General features: G+C 43.9%; 1 protein-coding gene across 13 annotated transcripts in view; it reads left to right on the top strand.

The window, feature by feature from the left end:
- The window catches only part of CLEC16A (C-type lectin domain containing 16A), a 1,523,862-nt gene that overhangs the window by 1,049,648 nt on the left and 456,543 nt on the right, over positions 1-17,671 (top strand). The gene's annotated exons all lie outside the window — the stretch shown is intronic.

Here is a 17,671-nt window from a genome sequence, read left to right as displayed (position 1 = left end):
AATATACAAAAATGTGATTTAAAAAGGGAGCCATCAGTACAAAGCAATCATCACATGTCAATAGAAAAAAAATGATTTTGATGACCATCTAGAAAGATGGTAAGTAGCAGGCCAGGTTCTTCCCTACTAGTTTTGCCAAAACATTGGCTTCATCAGCGGAGTAGAATAAGATGATGATCGAAATTGCTTTAACACTAAAAAGAAAGAGCAATGATATAGTTAAATCAATGCAAGCTACAATGAATGATTAGTTATCTGGATATTAGGGGTCCCATCCCTGACCATTTCTCCTCCCCAACCATCCCCTACAGGTGTCCCCAGGGAGGGAAACCACCCACCCTCTTATGTCTGTCCTTTGCCCCTCCACTCTTTTAAACCTAAGTCTCGCACATTTCCACTACTCCAGGCCAACCCAAATTTGTGGGCCTTTGTTCAACAAACAACTTCGGCAATCAAAAACATGGACTTGGTTGACTTACATTCGCACAATTTGTATTTGAAACATCGTAAAGCCCTTAAAGATCCTCAATGCCACCCTGAGTTGGTCATTAAACCAGCCGACAAGGGCGGCAATGTCGTTGTCATGAATGTCCAGGCATATGAACATATGTGCCTTGACATCCTTGGAAACAGACACTGATAACGCCCTATTTCCAAGATCCTGATTGAAAACTATACCTCTGAGTATTATAATTTAATTTTCAAAGCCTATCAGTTGGGTACGATCGATTTGAATACTTGGAATTATTTGAATGTCAAAGAGGCAAAAATTCCTACCTTTTATTCACTTCCAAAGGTACATAAGTAACTGCAACACCCTGCAAGGCGGCCTATTATCTCTGGTTGTCAGAGTTTAACCAAAAATGCTAGCGCCTTGGTCCATAAATACCTAAATCCACATGTCACTTCACTTTTTTCTTATGCTCAAGACACTATTGATTTACTACATATTATTGATGGTAAACAGATTCCTCCCAACACTTGGCTGATAGCTCTTGATGTCAAGAGTTTATATAATTTCATCCGTCATGCCAAAGGTTTGGAGGTTATTGGAAACCAACTAAATGAACGTGGATCTAAGTTTAGTTCATACACCCAGTTCATTCTTCAGCTGTTGCAGCTCATATTAACAAGAAATGTATTCATGTTTTGCCCTCTCACTTCCTCCAGGTGCAAGGTGTGGCTATGGGGACCAAATGTGCCCCCTCGTATGCTAACTTGTACCAGGGGGGTGGGAGAGGGATCCGTTTTCGAATAGTTCCTTATCAGAACTACTTAAGCATGTTGTAGCATGGCATAGATATATCGACGATATTATCATATTTTGGACTGGTACTGGGGATGAACTGTCACAGCTGATTGACCGACTGTCCATTATTGCCTATAACCTTACCTTTAGCATGGAATGCAGTCAGTCCATGATTCTTTTTTTTTGGGATTTACAGATTCATGTGGGTCCTGATGGAATTTTACATTCATCTTTATATCATAAACCTTCTGCAGGTAACACTATTTTATATGCTAAAAGTGCACACCCACAGTCTTTATTGGACATTATTCCTTATAGCCAATTTCTACGGATCAGGAGGAACTGTGCTGAAGATGAAGATTTTTATCATGCCTCCAAGGACCTTTACATAGTTACATAGTTAGTCAGGTTGAAAAAAGACACAAGTCCATCTAGTTCAACCACAAAGAAAAAATAATATCATACAATCCCATATACCCAATTCTATACCCACAGTTGATCCGGAGGAAGGCAAAAAACCCCAGCAGAGCATGATCCAATTTGCTAAAGCAGGGGAAAAAAATTCCTTCCTGATCCCCCGAGAGGCAATCAGATTTTCAACTTTTTTTTTTTTTTTTTTTATTTGGTTTTATACAGAAGAGGTTACAAAACACAACTGTACAGTAAATATGCTTACAGATACAAATACCTGTGCAAGGAAAAAGAAATGTTAGATGGCATAAAAGCCACAGGTTGGGGGAGAAATGGACCCAAGTAGGTCCCAGTAGCCTATACGATCTGATTAGACCAGAGAAATGATTAATGCTAATAACCCTAGGGTGAATGACCTCGAGAGTGAGGGAAGGACGGGGTATCTTAAAGTCCTGGGGAAAAGTACACAAAGTAGGAGCTTGAATGTCAAGGTGGCCTAAAGGCCGAAGGGTTGCCATGTGAAAGCAGTTTGAGTCTACCCAGAGAGCCAGCAAGGTTGCTTTGGAGATACCAGGCCGTGAAACGAAACGGTTGCATGGCTGCTTGGATATCAGTGAGTCAATGTGGCCTCCATATAGTTGTGCCATCGCGTAAAAAAACGGTGGGTAGGTCGAGGGTTTCTTGTGATGGTATCCAGCCTTTCCATGTAGAAGAGCGATTCGATAGCCTTTTGTACTGCTGGTAGTTTAGGCGGATTCTTAGAGATCCAAGATTGCATAATTGTTCTACGAGCAACAAGAAGGGCCAGCTGTGCCCATTGGGAAACAGAGGTCCGTTTTCCGTCGCCTGTTGGGGGCGTTCGAAGTACGTATCCAAATACACAGAGCATAACATCCTTCGGGATCTGTTGTTTAGATATAGAGCCAACGTAAGTAGTTACTGCGTCCCAGGATCTAAGGCAAGGCATTCCCACAGGCGATGGATTAAAGTGGGGTGAGGCGTAGAGCACCATGGGCAATTTTTCAGGTCTGCATTACTTTTATCAATGTAAATTGGGTAATAAGCTCTGTGAATTATCTTAAATTGTGTTTGACGCCATGTTTCAGAAAGTGTGAGTTCACGTACTTGCCTGTATCCATCCATAATTTTATCAGGGAGAGTTTCATCCCCAAAGAGGGTCGCCCATTTCTGAAAGGGCGTGAGGTGGTATTCATCCGATTGGTGCTGGATGAGGTATGAATATAGGTTGGTAATTGAGTAGTCCCCTGAATGCAGCACTGTGTCGATAAAGGACTTCTAGAAGGGGTCCGTCTGGGGACCGCATTGCGAGCTTAGGTAATCGGTCAGCTGGTTATAGTAGAAAACATGGGTTGGCGGTAAGGTAAATTCCTGAGACAAAGCCTCAAACGACTTAAAGTTGCGATGGTCGGCTTGATATAAGGCTTTTGTAGACGTGAGACCTTTTAGTTTCCATTGTAGGTATATGTCATGCAAGGTGGACGGGAGGAAAATAGGGTTCCCTTGGATGGGTAGGTAGCTAGAGATGGTAGTCGGTAGCCCCAGTAATTTGCATACTTCTCTCCAAGCAATGTTCGTGTCTCTAATGAGCAAATTAGATTTCAGATGGGGTGGCAGGGCATTCAGATTGAAGGATTGCTGCCAACGTGTATGGGGAAGCCATAGCCCCTTCCAGGTGCACGTTACAGTATCTAGAGTTGCCCGAAAGCCAGTCCAGACCCTGTCTTAGTAAACATGCAAGGTTATAAAAACGAATATTGGGTACACCTGCCCCACCCTCGGTCTTCGGGAGGCACAACTTAGGCAAAGCTATGCGCGCTCTCTTACGTGACCACAAAAAGGTAGACAGTGCCTTGTATAGCTTCTGGACATCTGTGTGTTTCAGCAGGAGGGGTATGGTCTGCATTGGGTATAATAATCTGGCAAAGGATATCATTTTAAATAAATGTCATCTCCCGAAGAGCGAAATAGGCAGAGTTGCCCACAACTCTAATTCCTGTACAATCTTAGACACAAGTGGGGGGTGGTTAAGCCCATACAATGAGGCTGGTTCACGTTCTATGTGTACCCCAAGTAAGTAATGTTACGTTGGGCTATTGCAAATGGGGACAAGTGTTTCCATTTTTGAGCCAGTCTGGGGTTTAAAGGTAAAATCTCACTTTTATCAAAATTTATTCGGAAACCCGAACAGCTTTGAAAGGTTCCAAAAATTTCTCTTAATTCACCAAAGTCGGAGATTGGGTCAGTGGTAAACAGCAATATGTCGTCCGCAAACAATGCGGTGCGCAAAACCTGTGGTCCTATTGGTAAACCACTTATCCCATCCCGTGAATTAAGCAGCCTAGAGAGGGGTTCAATTGCCAGGTTAAACAATAAGGGTGATAGTGGGCACCCCTACCTAGTAGCTTTAGTTAGGGGTATCGATACCGACATAAAATCGGGAGTGACCAAGCGAGCTGTGGGAGACATGTACATCTGTTGAAGGAATTGTAGAAAGGGGCCTTGAAAACCAAATTGTGCCAATACTCTAGCCAAGGTAAACTCACATTGTCGAAGGCTTTTTCTGCGTCTAAAGATATTATTGCTACATCTTGGTTGGGTGTGTTTTGGCATAGTTAAGGGCCAGAAGAACTTTGCGTATATTTAGTGTAGCCGAGCGGTCAGTGACAAAGCCTGACTGGGCGGGGTGACGTAAGGAAGGGAGTATTGTGGCCAATCTAGAAGCAATTATTTTAGAATTTTAGAGTCTATATTTATCAAGGAGATGGGGTGATAGGATCCTAGCATAGTAGGGTCCTTTTCTTTCTTTGAGATAAGTTTTATGAAGGCATGTGTACCCGTGGGCATATATGGCCCTCCCTGCCACATGCCTGCATAAACAAGTTGGAGAGTGTCAGGTATATAATCTATTGGAGAATTATAGAACTCTGCTGTATAGCCATCCGGCCCTGGTGCTTTGGCTGTGGATAACGTCGAAATGGTATGTTTAATGTCCTCTAGGGTAATGGGGGCGTTAAGCAGTGCGAGATGGTCTCCCTGGAGTTTAGGTAAGTGCACCCTGGATAATAAAGTGTCATCCTTAGTCAGGTCTGTGGGGTCAGCTTTGTACAAGGCCGTGTAGAATTTGGTGAGGATAGCATTGATTCTGTCTTTGGCAGTGGTCACGGTTCCATCCGAATCCCTCATGGCAGTAACATGAGTGGGTCGTCTAGGCCCAGTGCATAGTTTCGCTAGTAGTTTGCCCGCTTTGTTTCCGAATCTATGGAAGTATAGCTTAGAATAGGCTAGTTTAGCCGTTTCTTGTTGCTCCGCCCAAAGGTCAAATGCCCTCTTGGCTTGTACCCAGCTTTGGATATTCTCCGGGGTACGGCTCACGAGCAGGCGCTCGTGAGCTGTACAAAGCGTTTTGCTGGTTTCATTATAGCGACTCCTATTGTGTTTTTTAGTTGTGCGGTATAGGAAATAATCCTGCCTCTCAAAAAGGCTTTACCTGTTTCCCAAAATAAGTTAGGGTCAGACATATGTTCACTGTTGGTGGATGCATAGTCAGTCAAAGCAGTCCGTAGCGTGTTTTGAAAGTCAGGGTTGTCCACTAAGTAGGATGGAAATCTCCACGTCCGCGGTAAGGACGGGGACGATGGTCGCGACAAATGTATCGCTAAAGGGCTTTGGTCTAATATTCTGGCATCTAGTATCTCCGAGTCTAATAGGGAAGGCACCAAGGAAGGGGAGGCAAAAAAAAAATCTATACGCGAGAAAGATTGATGTGGGGGAGAGAAAAAAAGTGTATTCTTGGTTGGTCGGGTGTTGCAATCACCACACATCAGTGAAATGTAAGGAGGACAGGGCCTGAGCCAGTTGAGTGGGTTTGGGTGCTGAAGTGTCAGGTTGAGTCGCGCGATGAGGACCTGTCTTCGAACGATCTGTTATAGTGGACATAACAGAGTTAAAATCTCCCCTGACCAGGTGACTAGCTTCAGGGGCAGCGAGTATCCATTGGATTACGTCTTGGAAAAAGGGTACACCCGGCGAATTGGGGGCGTATATATTAGTGATAGCCATGGGGTTGGAATCTATCACTACCTGTATAGTCACATTACGGCCCTCAGTGTCAGCCCTAACAGCTGTTACTTCATGTTGCAGGTTTTTATGCAGTAGTATGGCAACTCCAGCCTTGCGCCCAACTGCTGGGGAGCCATATACCGTGCCAACCCACAGTTTACGCAGTCATTGCAGATCATCTGCTGTCTGGTGCGTCTCCTGCAGCAATACGACATCTGCTCGGAGGCGTTTTAAGTGTCTTAGGACAGCCATACGTTTACATGGTGATCTAAGCCCCTTGACATTCCAAGAGATAATGTTTAAGTTATGCCCACTACCTGAGGAGGCCATGTTAGAATTAGACAGAAGATAATATTAGTGGGTTTCTCGGGAGCTATCCTGCTCTGCATCAGGGTCCCTTGTACAGGAGTGTCTCCCCATAGAGGCCTGCTTCCCCGAGGGTGCTACGGCTAGACATATAGACATTAACTGGTATGTGATCGTACAGGCTAGAAAACTCTTCAAAAATACAAAACGCATCATATAAAACAACATATCAACAAGTAGAGACTTTTCTCTTTTTTCTACATGAGGCACAACCTTCAATCACGGCTATCAGCCCTGTCCCACTCCTCCCCTGATGGCTGATGAAGGGCCAGAGGGGGAGGTAGAAGAGTACATGGCAATGGGTAGAACCCAGTATCACATTCAGGGGATAATATTGGAGCCGATGGGGGGATGGAGGGTTGTACCCCCTGGCTCAGTAAAGATCCTATGCACGCGTGTAATGCACATGGTGCTAGGATAATATATAGGATATGAGAGCTTAAGTGTAGGCCGTAACCTACAGGGTATTATAACCATAAACCATAAAGTAAACACGCAGGGATAAAACCTTCTTAAATAACAGTAGCTACATAGCTTATCTAAATGACAGGCATACCAGTCCAGATCATAACATTAAGGGATAACCCACCAGCGACCACCAGAGCCCACATTAGGCCAGCTGGCCCCGGAAGGTCTAGAGGGAGAAAGAGGGAGAACAAAAAGAAAACCTCAACACCCAACTCCCTGGTAAACTGCAAAAAGGGTGGTGCACAACAGTGTGTCAGCGGTGTCCTGAGCGGTCATCTTTTGGAGTGACTCTGATGCGCTTATACGGAGGGTTTGTGGGGCTGTGTTGATGTTTAGGAGGCGCAGCATTTTTGTTCATTTTTGTGCGGTATAGGAAATAATCCTGCCTCTCAAAAAGGCTTTACCTGTTTCCCAAAATAAGTTAGGGTCAGACATATGTTCACTGTTGGTGGATGCATAGTCAGTCAAAGCAGTCCGTAGCGTGTTTTGAAAGTCAGGGTTGTCCACTAAGTAGGATGGAAATCTCCACGTCCGCGGTAAGGACGGGGACGATGGTCGCGACAAATGTATCGCTAAAGGGCTTTGGTCTAATATTCTGGCATCTAGTATCTCCGAGTCTAATAGGGAAGGCACCAAGGAAGGGGAGGCAAAAAAAAAATCTATACGCGAGAAAGATTGATGTGGGGGAGAGAAAAAAAGTGTATTCTTGGTTGGTCGGGTGTTGCAATCACCACACATCAGTGAAATGTAAGGAGGACAGGGCCTGAGCCAGTTGAGTGGGTTTGGGTGCTGAAGTGTCAGGTTGAGTCGCGCGATGAGGACCTGTCTTCGAACGATCTGTTATAGTGGACATAACAGAGTTAAAATCTCCCCTGACCAGGTGACTAGCTTCAGGGGCAGCGAGTATCCATTGGATTACGTCTTGGAAAAAGGGTACACCCGGCGAATTGGGGGCGTATATATTAGTGATAGCCATGGGGTTGGAATCTATCACTACCTGTATAGTCACATTACGGCCCTCAGTGTCAGCCCTAACAGCTGTTACTTCATGTTGCAGGTTTTTATGCAGTAGTATGGCAACTCCAGCCTTGCGCCCAACTGCTGGGGAGCCATATACCGTGCCAGCAATACGACAGCAATACGACATCTGCTCGGAGGCGTTTTAAGTGTCTTAGGACAGCCATACGTTTACATGGTGATCTAAGCCCCTTGACATTCCAAGAGATAATGTTTAAGTTATGCCCACTACCTGAGGAGGCCATGTTAGAATTAGACAGAAGATAATATTAGTGGGTTTCTCGGGAGCTATCCTGCTCTGCATCAGGGTCCCTTGTACAGGAGTGTCTCCCCATAGAGGCCTGCTTCCCCGAGGGTGCTACGGCTAGACATATAGACATTAACTGGTATGTGATCGTACAGGCTAGAAAACTCTTCAAAAATACAAAACGCATCATATAAAACAACATATCAACAAGTAGAGACTTTTCTCTTTTTTCTACATGAGGCACAACCTTCAATCACGGCTATCAGCCCTGTCCCACTCCTCCCCTGATGGCTGATGAAGGGCCAGAGGGGGAGGTAGAAGAGTACATGGCAATGGGTAGAACCCAGTATCACATTCAGGGGATAATATTGGAGCCGATGGGGGGATGGAGGGTTGTACCCCCTGGCTCAGTAAAGATCCTATGCACGCGTGTAATGCACATGGTGCTAGGATAATATATAGGATATGAGAGCTTAAGTGTAGGCCGTAACCTACAGGGTATTATAACCATAAACCATAAAGTAAACACGCAGGGATAAAACCTTCTTAAATAACAGTAGCTACATAGCTTATCTAAATGACAGGCATACCAGTCCAGATCATAACATTAAGGGATAACCCACCAGCGACCACCAGAGCCCACATTAGGCCAGCTGGCCCCGGAAGGTCTAGAGGGAGAAAGAGGGAGAACAAAAAGAAAACCTCAACACCCAACTCCCTGGTAAACTGCAAAAAGGGTGGTGCACAACAGTGTGTCAGCGGTGTCCTGAGCGGTCATCTTTTGGAGTGACTCTGATGCGCTTATACGGAGGGTTTGTGGGGCTGTGTTGATGTTTAGGAGGCGCAGCATTTTTGTTCATTTTTGTGCGGTATAGGAAATAATCCTGCCTCTCAAAAAGGCTTTACCTGTTTCCCAAAATAAGTTAGGGTCAGACATATGTTCACTGTTGGTGGATGCATAGTCAGTCAAAGCAGTCCGTAGCGTGTTTTGAAAGTCAGGGTTGTCCACTAAGTAGGATGGAAATCTCCACGTCCGCGGTAAGGACGGGGACGATGGTCGCGACAAATGTATCGCTAAAGGGCTTTGGTCTAATATTCTGGCATCTAGTATCTCCGAGTCTAATAGGGAAGGCACCAAGGAAGGGGAGGCAAAAAAAAAATCTATACGCGAGAAAGATTGATGTGGGGGAGAGAAAAAAAGTGTATTCTTGGTTGGTCGGGTGTTGCAATCACCACACATCAGTGAAATGTAAGGAGGACAGGGCCTGAGCCAGTTGAGTGGGTTTGGGTGCTGAAGTGTCAGGTTGAGTCGCGCGATGAGGACCTGTCTTCGAACGATCTGTTATAGTGGACATAACAGAGTTAAAATCTCCCCTGACCAGGTGACTAGCTTCAGGGGCAGCGAGTATCCATTGGATTACGTCTTGGAAAAAGGGTACACCCGGCGAATTGGGGGCGTATATATTAGTGATAGCCATGGGGTTGGAATCTATCACTACCTGTATAGTCACATTACGGCCCTCAGTGTCAGCCCTAACAGCTGTTACTTCATGTTGCAGGTTTTTATGCAGTAGTATGGCAACTCCAGCCTTGCGCCCAACTGCTGGGGAGCCATATACCGTGCCAGCAATACGACAGCAATACGACATCTGCTCGGAGGCGTTTTAAGTGTCTTAGGACAGCCATACGTTTACATGGTGATCTAAGCCCCTTGACATTCCAAGAGATAATGTTTAAGTTATGCCCACTACCTGAGGAGGCCATGTTAGAATTAGACAGAAGATAATATTAGTGGGTTTCTCGGGAGCTATCCTGCTCTGCATCAGGGTCCCTTGTACAGGAGTGTCTCCCCATAGAGGCCTGCTTCCCCGAGGGTGCTACGGCTAGACATATAGACATTAACTGGTATGTGATCGTACAGGCTAGAAAACTCTTCAAAAATACAAAACGCATCATATAAAACAACATATCAACAAGTAGAGACTTTTCTCTTTTTTCTACATGAGGCACAACCTTCAATCACGGCTATCAGCCCTGTCCCACTCCTCCCCTGATGGCTGATGAAGGGCCAGAGGGGGAGGTAGAAGAGTACATGGCAATGGGTAGAACCCAGTATCACATTCAGGGGATAATATTGGAGCCGATGGGGGGATGGAGGGTTGTACCCCCTGGCTCAGTAAAGATCCTATGCACGCGTGTAATGCACATGGTGCTAGGATAATATATAGGATATGAGAGCTTAAGTGTAGGCCGTAACCTACAGGGTATTATAACCATAAACCATAAAGTAAACACGCAGGGATAAAACCTTCTTAAATAACAGTAGCTACATAGCTTATCTAAATGACAGGCATACCAGTCCAGATCATAACATTAAGGGATAACCCACCAGCGACCACCAGAGCCCACATTATTCCAGCTGGCCCCGGAAGGTCTAGAGGGAGAAAGAGGGAGAACAAAAAGAAAACCTCAACACCCAACTCCCTGGTAAACTGCAAAAAGGGTGGTGCACAACAGTGTGTCAGCGGTGTCCTGAGCGGTCATCTTTTGGAGTGACTCTGATGCGCTTATACGGAGGGTTTGTGGGGCTGTGTTGATGTTTAGGAGGCGCAGCATTTTTGTTCACGGACTGGGAAGATGAGGTGTCCGCAGTGGCAGAGTGGTCCATGTCGGTGCCCATAGAGTTGACATACCTTTCTGCTTCCTCTGGCGTGGTGAAAGTAAGTTGGTCTCCGTCATACGTTTGGAGTCTTAGCGTGGCCGGATAGGTCAAAGAGAATTTGATTTGATTATTGTGGAGAGCTGTACACACTGGAGAGAAGGCCTTGCGTCTGTTCATCACCTCCACGGAGTAATCTGCAAACAGCAGCAGCTTAGCCCCATCTATCGTTAGAGAGTGGGACCTGCAGAACTTTTGCATGATGGCGGTTTTATCCGCATAGTTCAAATATTTGACTATAACATGGCGAGGCTTGGCACGTGACTCGGATGGTTGTCTGATACGATGAGCCCGTTCAATCGTGCGTGGTATGCGGAGGCCTAGTTGCTCTGGGATCAATTTGGCGCATTGTGTCGGGAGCTGGGCAGAGGTGACCGATTCAGGGAGACCGATGATGTGCAAATTGTTCCTTCTCGAACCATTTTCCAAATCGTCGAGTTTCTCCCATATCTCTTTGTGTGTGGCAAGCACTCTAGCAATCGTTACAGATGAGCCGGCAGCTTCATCCTCTAGCGCGGAGATGCGTTCTTCTGTATGCTGCAGTCTCTGTGCCTGGGTCTGCACTTCTAGATGAAGCTGCTCCAATCCCCTGTGAACCGCGGCATCCACAGTAGCCACCAGCGTGGGTCCTAACAGGAGGACCACAGCTTGTGCTATCCCCTCAGGGGATGCAGGGTCAGCCGGAGTAAGCGCTGGTTGAGCCGGAGGTCCCGTAAGCGGTGGACCCTGTTCCTGTGAAAGCGGCGCAGCCGCCATGTTGGCTGTGTGTGTCTCTCCCGCGGGAGGGATGCCCGCCGACGCTGCTTTAGCATACGATCGCTCAACAAAGCGATCCATGTTGCCTCACCCGTCCGCTGGCGTGGCAGGGGATCTCCCCGAGGAGTAGAGTGGGAGCTGATGGCGATCACTTCCTCCTCATGTGGCGCCGGAACCTGAAGTAGATTTTCAACTTTACCTATAAATGTTAGTACCCAGTTATATTATGTACCCTTAGGAAATAATCCAGGCCCTTCTTAAAGCAATTCACTGAGCTAGCCAGAACTACCGCTGCAGGGAGTCTATTCCACATTTTCACAGCTCTTACTGTGAAGAAACCTTTCCGTATTTGAAGATGAAATCTCTTTTCTTCTAGATGTAAAGAGTGCCCCCTTGTCCTCTTTGTTGACTGTAAAGTGAATAACTCGACACCAAGTTCATTATATGGACCCCTCATATATTTGTACTTGTTGAGCATATCCTCCCTTTAATCTCCTCTTATCAAGAGTGAATAAATTCAGTTCCTCTAATCTTTCCTCATAGCTGAGCTCCTCCATGCCTCTTATCAGTTTGGTTGCCCTTCTCTGCACTTTCTCCAGTTCCCCGATATCCTTTTTGAGAATTGGTGCCCAAAACTGAGCTGCATATTCCAGATGAGGTCTTACTAATGATTTTAACAGGGGCAAAATGATATCTCTCTCTCTCGAGTCCATACCTCTCTTAATACAGGAAAGGACTTTGCTCGCTTTGGAAACCGCAGCTTGGCATTGCATGCTATTATTGAGCTTATGATCTACCAAAACCCCCAGATCCTTTTCCACTATGGATCCCCCCAGTTGTACTCCCCCCCCCCTAAAATGTATGATGCATGCATATGCTTAGCCCCCAAGTGCATAACTTTACATTTCTCAACGTTAAACCTCATCTGCCACATAGTCGTCCAATTAGACAGAGCATTGAGGTCGGCTTGTAAATTCGAGACATCCTGTAAGGACGTTATTCCACTGCATAGCTTGGTGTCATCTGCAAAGACGGAGATGTTACTTTTGATCAGACCCAATTTCAGACCCAATATCATTTATAAAGATATTAAAAAGTAAGGGTCCCAGCACTGAACCTTGGGTTACACCACTGATAACCTTAGACCTTTCAGAATAAGAATCATTAACCACTACTCTCTGAATTCTGTCTTTTAGTCAGTTTTCTATTCATTTACAAACCGTGTGTCGTGTGTGCGGAACTGTATCGAAAGCTTTTGCAAAATCCAAGTATACCATGTCCACCGCCACCCCTCTGTCCAAGGTTTTACTTTACTCCTCTTAAAAAGAAATCAGGTTTGTCTGACAACCTATATGATAGACTCCTGGAGAGAGGATATAGTCGATCTTTGTTGAAACAAGCTTTCAACAGAGTCATTAAACTTAATAGGCGAGACCTGTCAATTCTAAGAAATCTTCTAAACTCAATTAATCAGTCTGTGTAGTCACTCAATTTTCGAAACAACACGTTCAGATGAGAACCATTCTCCAAAAATTCTGGCCTTTATTGACCGTTGACAATACCATCGAGAAATATGTAAAATCCTATCCAGAAACCGCCCTCTATGAGGGACCGTTTAGTGTCAAGTCCTCAAACATATAAAGGGTCAATTAAAGTTTCTGAACTAGGAACTTTTTTCCTATGGCCATTATGAAATTTGCCCATTTATTATTAACTCTAGGGATATTGATCTTCCCAATGGTAAAATTAATAAGCTAAAACATAGGATTACCTGTAACACTGTTGGTATTGTCTACTTAGCAATCTGTATTTGTGGTTGCTTTTATGTCGGTAAGACGAAAAGGCCATTTTCAACACGTATAAAAGATCATATTAAGCCATTATATAAAAGACTCACCACAACTGCCCTTAATAGGCATATTGCCAATCAAACTGATTATGACCCCCATTCTGTTCATGTTGCCGCATTTTTAGCATGTTCCTCCTACATTATTACAACTCAAGACAAAATGGATACATAACCTAGATGCCATTAAATAGCCAGGACTCAATGAGTATATTCGCTTTAAATCTTTTCTATAGATGTGTCAATTATATTGTTTATTTATTTTGGAGCTTTATATTAGAGTAGGTTTCATTTTGTCCTCTCCTGGATTGGTTGATGTTCATCATATGCTTGCCTATCCCATATCTATCAATGACCTCCCTATCAGCCGTATCGCTGCTCTCGTAAATCCCCATGCTCCACTGTGGGGTTTTGATCAAATTATGTTTCAGCAATATTTCCTTGTTCTAATATATTAATATTGATTTTTTTATTGGTTTCTAATACATTAATATTACAATATGTCAATATTATCCTTTGAATTAATGAACATAGTAAACATTTTTGGCTTTCTATTCTGCTACTTAATCCCCCCCCCCCCCTTCCTTCCTTGATATTGTCATCGCCCCTCTGCATGTTTGTTTGTGTCAGTGGGGCTTGACGGATTGCTCTCTGGGTGCCAGGTGCAGCTACTGCTTACGCAGTCTGTGGCTGTAAGGACACCTAGGGGCTGTCTGTTTTATGAAGCCAGCCCATCTCTCGGCTCATATCATCCCTGCTGCAGTTTGAACGCTCTGTTTTCTATCTCATTGGACACTGGCTTTTATCGGTGTTCCAATGGCTCTGCTGTGCCTTCATTTGTCCGCTGTATGCGCTTGTGGCCGCGCTATACGTCATCATTGTACTTGGCATTATGGGGCTTGTAGGCTGTGCATTGCAAACGGGATTGGTGTGTTGGCTTGTCCGCTCCTGATTGGCAAATTTTCTTGTCAATCAGGTGGGGGGCTTTAAAAGTTTATAAGCTGATCAGTCTTTCCTGCTAGCTGTTGGGGCGCTGTTACGCTGTATGAAGTTTCAAAGGTATTAAGTGTTATGCTACATTTGGCTACAGTTACTACTTTGTGACACTAATATGCTTGTTGTCTAGTTTGGCTTTTATCTCTGTAACTATTTGGTTCCGGGTGTTTCACTTTCTATCTCTGTTGCTAAAGACACGCTGTTTAGCTCATATGGTTTTCTGTTGTTTTTTTTTTTTTAACACAGGCTCATTGGATGTCTCATTATTGGTTTGGGTTCATATATTGTCTCCTTGGCAAGTGCTTATCTACTTTGATGTGTCTATGCAGCGCTTTATAGTGCTGCACGTCAATACCACTGGAACTCAGGGTGGGTTTTTTATTTACCTTATTTTATTTATTTGCACATAATTTATTTTTGAGGTGCACAACTTAATAATTTTGATATATCAATTATCTTCTTTTCTGATTTAGCCTTGTTTGGCTGTCTCTATAATTGCACCATCTGATCTCCTTAAAGCAAATTGACATTTCTGTCTTAGCAGCGCCCCATTTATTCCAACTTATAATCATTTTTTGGTATGTATAGAGATGTATATTTGTTTATTTTTTTATCAGACTGAATTGAGCTTTTTGCCTTATATATATTAGTATATACCATTTTTTTTTTTTTTGTCAATACATTTTTATTGTTTTATAAAGGATATACAAAGGCAAGTGGTACAGGACATGTTGACTTTTACAGTTGTAATTAACAGTCGATGCAATAGAGGGAGGGAAGAGGGGAGAGGGAAAGAAAGGGTAGGGAAGAAAAAAAAAGAAACAAAAAGAAACAAGAAAAAAAACGAGAAAGAAATGGATAAGTAGGTGGTTACACAAACAGTAATGCAAATACTGGTTACTACACAGAATATATCTTATCAGGATTAAGATCTAGTTCACAGAATTCTTATATTTATTGGTCCAAATTTTCCATTGCTTATCAAATAGATCGCACTTCAATGTATTTATAGCAAGAGCACGCTCTATAGTGTGGTGTTGGTTCACTCTTCTAATTAGGTCAGAGATGTTTACCGTCATGGCAGTTTTCCAATGTTGTAATATCATGGATCTAGCAGAAAGAAGGATGTTGGAAATAACAATCCGCATATCATGTGGAAATTGTTCAATACCCATATGTAAAATCCCTAGGGATGGATTGGGGCGAGTGACAATACCCGTGAGCGATGTTATTAGTTGGAACACTTGGTTCCAGTAACTAACCAAATTGGGGCACTCCCAAAACATGTGTAGTAGATGTCCTAGCTGTCCACAATTTCTCCAACATGTACTTTGGGCAGATGGAGAAAATGTTGCCAGTCTACACGGTGTGTATTGCCACCTGTTAATAATTCTAATGGTCATTGCCCAATGATTAATAGAACAGGAGGCTTTTTGGATTTCCCGAAATGTAGTTGTCCACTGATCATCTGTAAATGTTTTCCCTAAATCCGCCTCCCATTTATCAATCGATTTTGTTTTCACAAAGGATTGTTTATCATGTAGAAGGGAGTAGAAAAGCGAAATGCCTTTCCTGGTGGGGCGTTCGCGAGTTAAGAAGTTCCATGCACTGGATGGCATTGTTATGGTAGGGGGAGGGTTACGTTTTAGAAAATGTGCCACTTGGATACATGTAAACTGGTACTTGTTGGGGAGATCGTATTGAGCCATAATCTGTGTGCTGGAAAGAGCTGTACCATTAGACAATAGGTCTTGGATGGTATGGATACCGTGGTTGGGGAACTGTTTTAGGGACAGCATAGGGATTTTATGCTCGAGCAGGCTAAGCGGAAATTTGTATTCCACAGCATTTTGAGATTTATGGGTATGATGTAGGAAGAACCTCCATGCCTGTAGGGAGGCTATGAGGGTGGGAGCCATGGAATGGAGAGCCCAGGGTTTCCAGACATCACTCACGAGTAGTGCCACTAGATCTGGCATTGGGGCCATATGCCTTTCCAGCTCAACCCAAGGTGGTGAATCTATAGTTTTGAACCAGTGTTGGAGTTGGTCCAGTCTAGATGCCCACAAATAATCATAAACGTCAATTAGTCCTACTCCACCTACACGGTTATGCGGGATCAGGTTACTAGGAGAGCAACGAGCTTTTTTACCATTCCATATGAATTTCCACAGAGTAGTAGACAAGGTCTTAAGGAAATGGGTTGGGATAGGTATAGGTATGGATCTGAACATATACAATATGAGAGGAAGAACTAACATCTTACACGCTGCCAGTCTACCCATCCAGGAAAGTTCAGTCTTGGCTATGCATTTAAGCGTTTCATCTATCTTTAGAAGCAGTGGCTTTATGTTGACAGAGACTAGGGTTTTCGTGGAATTGGTGATTTTTATACCTAAGTAGGGTATGCTATCCTCTTTCCATACATACGGAAGGGTGGTTTGAAGTTGGAGTTTGATACGTTTGTCAATTCCTAAATCTAGAATCAATGATTTAGCGAAATTAACTTTATAGTACGAAATCTCACCAAAGTTTTTCAAAGTTTCATGGACTAAGGGGAGAGATCTGGATGGGTTTGTCAGCATCAGGACAACGTCATCGGCAAATAAATTAATAACGTGGTTACGAGATCCTAACACGTGTCCAGTAATATCGGCCTGGGATCTAATGGCCTCCGCCAGAGGTTCTATCATAAGGTTAAAAATGGTTGGGGATAGTGGACACCCCTGACGGGTGCCATTAGAAATAGGGAACGGTGTGGAAAGCATTCCAGCTGTTAAGACTTGGGCGAATGGGTTGGAATATAAAGCCAACATTGCGTTGGAGATGAGACCGTGAAAGCCAAATTTTTGGTGAACTTCTTTCATATAACACCACTCCACCCTATCAAACGCCTTCTCTGCGTCTATGGAGAGCAGCAGAGGAGTTTTAGTTAAATTAGCATAATGAACAATGTTAATAATACGTCTCATAGCATCAGAAGTTTGTCTCCCCCTGATAAAGCCCATCTGGTCGCTTTTAATTAAGGAAGGCATAAACTCTGACAGTCTAAGGGCGATAATTTTGGCGTAGATCTTTATATCCGTGTTTAGGAGAGAAATAGGTCTAAAATTACTAGGGGTAGTGGGATCTTTGCCAGGTTTGGGTATGGTGGTCACGTATGCTTTTAACATTTCATTTGGAAAGGATGCTGAGTGTGCTGCCCGTGTGAACATCTTTTGGAGATATGGGGAAAGAATATTGGAAAAGGTTTTAAAATATTCATTATTTAGTCCATCAGGACCGGGGGATTTCCCATGAGGGAGTGAAGTAATGACTGATGTTGTTTCATGGCTTGTGAACGGTGAATTCAGCAATTCAAGCTGTGGTTCGGAGAGTTTAGGGAGATCTAAATCTTTGAGGAAATGCTGTATTTTGGGAACAGTGGGTTGAGGAGTGTGGGGGTCGGTGCTAAGGTTGTAAAGCTCACTGTAATATTGTGCAAAGTGGTTTGCGATTTCCTGAGGATTGATGATT

The sequence above is a fragment of the Lithobates pipiens genome, unplaced genomic scaffold, assembly GCF_037356315.1.
Source record: "Lithobates pipiens isolate NorthernLeopardFrog02 unplaced genomic scaffold, aLitPip1_a1.2 Scaffold_22, whole genome shotgun sequence".
NCBI lineage: Eukaryota > Metazoa > Chordata > Amphibia > Anura > Ranidae > Lithobates > Lithobates pipiens.
Note: the sequence above shows the minus strand (reverse complement) of the source record. Positions and strands in the feature narration are given on the sequence as shown.